The sequence below is a fragment of the Tupaia chinensis genome, unplaced genomic scaffold (assembly GCF_000334495.1).
Source record: "Tupaia chinensis unplaced genomic scaffold, TupChi_1.0 Scaffold143992_1, whole genome shotgun sequence".
NCBI classification, from domain to species: domain Eukaryota; kingdom Metazoa; phylum Chordata; class Mammalia; order Scandentia; family Tupaiidae; genus Tupaia; species Tupaia belangeri.
Window position 1 is genome coordinate 106,829 of NW_006203843.1, and position 4,611 is coordinate 111,439.

General features: G+C 37.8%; 1 protein-coding gene across 1 annotated transcript in view; it reads left to right on the forward strand.

Moving 5' to 3' along the window:
* Positions 1 to 4,611, forward strand: part of WNK3 (WNK lysine deficient protein kinase 3) — a 279,743-nt gene that overhangs the window by 56,737 nt on the left and 218,395 nt on the right.

Sequence of the window (4,611 nt, forward strand, 5' to 3'; positions counted from 1 at the left end):
GAAAAACCTCTCAAAAAAAAAAAAAAAAAAAAAAAAAAAGGGAAAAAACCTTTTTTTTTTTTTTTTTTTTTTTTTTTTTTGCACAGTTTTCTCAGTCTTCGTGGTGGGTTTTTCTAGACCAGCGATTTTATCTTCTACATCTGAGATTTGATTTTCTGTGTGATCTAGTTTGCTTTTAATACTTTCAAGGGAGATATTGACCTTCTGTATTATAACCTTCATCTCTAACAGGTCCATTTTTTTAATGGTGTGTGTTTCCTCTTTTTTAAAAAAAATTATTTTATTAGTTTCTTTTTTAACTATACAGCACATACACTTGTCAAAAATACAGAGAGAGACAAAAAGTGAGAACTCACCCCCATGGGGGATGGCCACGCCACAATCCCTTCTCCCCCATTCTCCTCTCGTGATCTTGGGCACACATGCACATGTGCCTGGCATGAGTTTAAGCCAACAGGTCTGGGACTTGAACCATGGTTGACGACATAGGATTCCAACGACATAGCCATTATGCCAACTGCTGGTCTCATACATTTCCTCTTTTAGATCTTGCAAGAATTTCCTCACCTCCTGGAACTAGTCAACTCCTTTTTCCTGCCTCTACTGCAGTTCCTTGTCTCTTTTCTCTTCCATCTCTGTTAGCTTTGCCATTATGAATGTTCTGAATTATTTCATTGTACTGTCTGAGGATGAAGAGGAGTTATTCTTTTCTTTTGGAGGAGAGATATTTTCTTGCTTTCCCATATTTCTTGTGACTCTGTGGTGATTTCTAGTCATGCGATGGATGGTGTGTTTCTTCCTAATTCTTGAAGTTCAGTCTGAGCATTCAGATGCATGCAGAAGGAGGTGATCTGCAATATCTCTTCTATTCTGTTTTTACTCTTTGTGCATAAGATTCAGTGGGAATAGAGGAATATTCTGATCCTTATCATATTCATATGTTTGGATTCTGTTCACTTGGACCTGTCTAGACACTTAGTGCATAGAGGCTGAGCAGCCAATGAATAAAGATAAAGAATAAAGGAAAAGAATTAGAGAAGAGGAAAGAAAAAGGAAAAATAAAATGAAAAAGAAGCAAGAGAAAAAGATAATAAAAAAATACCCTTAGATTTTAATTTTATAAAGCAAAAAATGAAAACTATGCGGCTCATGCACTAGGTGAGAGCAGTATTCCACAGCTTGAGTTCGGTTTCCATCTCAGGATTGGCTTGGCCTGGGTTTGTGTCTTTCCTAAATGAAATGGGGAAAGACACCAATTAGCACAATAAAGAAGGGGCTTGAGAGCCCAGAGAATACTTTACCTTTAAAAAAAAATAAATAAAAATTATAAGTCACAGGGAGACACTGTGAGACAGAGAGAAAAAGAGAAAAGGAGGCAGAGGTAGGCCTACCCACTTGAAATGAATTTAGAGGGTGAAGTCTCAGCAGAAAATCTTTATTTTTGGTCAAGTAAAGCAATATTTCACAGCTCAAGTTTGGTATCCATCTCAGGATGGGCTTGGCCTGGGTTTGTGACTTTCCCAGTAGAAATGAATCTAGAGGGGGAAGTCTCAGCAGAAAATCTTCATTTTGGATCAAGGAAAGCAATATTTCACAGCTCAAGTTCGGTATCCATCTCAGGATCTATTGCATTTATTTCTTTTCAAATCTTTATTATTTCTTTTCTCCTGACATGTTGTGGATTTTTGTTGTTTTACCAGTTCCCTGAGCCATGATGCTGGGGTGTCCTTTTCCCACCTTTCTGTCTTTTTCTTAGGTATATTAATTGCTATGAATTTCCCTCTTATGACTGCTTTTGTGGTGTCCTATAGATTATGGAAACTCGTATACTCATTATCATTGGTTTCCATACATTTTTTGATTTCAAACTTAATTTTTTGTAGTTTAGTCATTCAGAAGTAGATTGTTTAGTTTCCATGTGTTTGTGTATTTTTGAGAATTTTTCTTGACATTAATATCAAGTTTAATTCCATCATGGTCAGAGAAGATGCTGGATATAGTTTCTGTCTTTGAATCTGTAAAGACTTGATTTATGTCTTATCATACGGTCAGTTTTTGGAAAGGTTCCCTGACAGAGTGAGAAAAATGTATATATTGTGGTCTTAGGGTGGAAGGTTCTATAGAATGCCTGTCAAGCCCATTTGACTTATAATATCATTTAGTTCCTGTATCTCTCTGTTTTTTTTTTTTTTTTTTTATAATGTCTGTCTAAAGAGATCTCTAACAATTATAGTGTTGCAACCTATCTCTCCTTTTAGCTCTAGCAGTCTTTCCTTCACTTATTTAGGTGCTCCTGAGTTGGGTGCATAGATATTTATAAACTTTAAGTCTTCTTGATGAGTTAGCCCATTTACTATTATATAATGCCCTTCTTGAGCTCTTCTTATATAGTTTTTGTTTTAAAACTTATTTTGTCTGAAATCAACATTGCAACTCCAATCATTTTTTGATTTCCATTTGCATGGAATACCTTTTTCCAGCCCTTCACTTTTAGTCTTTGTATGTCTTTATTCATAAGGGGCATTTCTTTTTCTTTGTTTGGATAGTTTTTTGACATAGGGTTCATGCGCTCACGAGACAGACAGAGACAGAGAGACAGAAAGTGAGAAATCACCCCCCGAGGGGATGGCCACGCTGCAATCCCTTCTCCTCCATTCTCCTCTCGGGATCTTGGGCATGCACGCACACGCGCCCAGTGTGAGTTTTAAGCCACTGGGTCCGGGACTTGAACTGTGGTTGACTACATGGGAGTCCAGCGACATAGCCATTATGCTAACTGCTGGTCTCAAGGTGCATTTCTTGTAGGCAACAGAGGATTTCTGTGTTTTTTTTTTTCTTTCTTTTTTTAAAAATATCTATTCAGCCTGCCTCTCTTGATTAGAGAATTTAATCTATTAACATCATCTATTCAGCCTGTGTCTCTTGATTAGAGAATTTAATCTATTAACATTCATGTTATTATTGATATTTCTGGACATGTTCCTGTCATAAAGTGAGGCATTTTCTTTTCTTTTCTTTTTTTTAACTCTTATATCTGTCTGTTTGACTTTTTAGTTTTCCAGGTATAGCACTCCCTTCCGAACTTCTTGAAGAGCTGGTCCGGAGTTGGTAAATATTTTCAGGTTTTGTTTATCTGAGAATGTTTTTGTCCTTTTTTCCCGTATGAAGGATAATCTTGTATTATCGTCTTGTATTTTTGGTTGAGATTGTTTTTCATTTAACACTTTGAGTATATCTCCCCATTCTTTCCTTGCCTGAATTATTTCTGATGAGAGGTCAGATATTATTCTGATGGGATGAACTTTGTAAGTAACGTCATGTCTCCCTCTTGCCAATTTTAGTATCTTATCTTTGTGTTTCTGGCTAATCTGTCTCTGATGTGCCTTGGAGTGGATCTTAGTGGGTTGATTCTATTTGAGGTCCTTTGTATTTCTTGGGACTGGATATTTACAGACCACTCTAGGTTTGGAAAGTTTTCTTTCAGGATTTCATTCAATAAATTATCAATGCGCTTATTATTTTCTTCCTCTTCTGGGATACCTATTATCTAGTTGATGGTATCTAGTAATTCCCATATATTGTCCACATTGTTCTTGGCTGTTTTCTCAGTCTTTTTGATAACTTTATCTAGGTCAGAGGTTTTGTCTTCTACATTCGAGATTCTATCTTCTGCATGATATAATCTACTTTTAATACTTTCCTGGGAGGTTATAATTTCCTATATCACATTCTTCATCTCTAACAATTCTATTTGATTCTTTTTTATGATGTCTATTTCTTCTTTCACATTGTGAAAGGACTTCCTCATGTACTGGAACTCACTGTCTCTTTTCTGTTGTATTTCATTTACTTTGGTCAGTATCAGTATTCTGAATTGTTTATCCGACATTGCCACGAGTTCCCTTATGTTGTCTGTGGGTGATGAGGAATTGATGTTTTCCATTGGGAGAGACATTTTGTTGGTCGCTTATATTTCTTATGCCTCTGCGATGATTTCTAGTCGTCTGTACATACGTTCCTTCCTAAATTATTAAGGTACCTCCAAGGGTTCAAAGGTATGCAAGAGTAAGCAATTGGTGATCTCTCTTCTGCTCTGCCTCCCCGTTGTTCACCAGCACCTTGCATTGTTGTCACTGGTCCTGGGTGACCCAAAGTCATCCCTGTTTCTAGAGAACAGGTGTGCCTGAAGCTGAGCCACTGAACTTCAGCTCAGGAACAAAGAAGAGATCACACAGTGTTCACTATACAAAACCCGAGAGTTAAAATGCGAGTGGGGGAGGGGATGAGCCAAGGATCCCAGCCATTAAGCCCTCCAGCAGCAGGTGACCTGTCCTCTCACAAGGTCCTTTGCTGGTATGGGTGTCCAGATGGGGCAGGGAGGGGGCGCAAGTGCATCTCAAAGTCCCAAGTAAGAAACCTGAGAGTCCAAAGGCGAGTAGGGCAGGGTATTTTAAAAATTTATTTATTTATCTGTAGAGAGTATTTTGCTATAGGGCACGTGCCCTTGCTGGAGACACAGAAAGAAACAGAGAGACAAAAAGTGAAAAATCACATCCCCAGAGGGGATGGCTATGCCACAATCCCTTCTCCTTCACTCTCCTCTTGGGATTT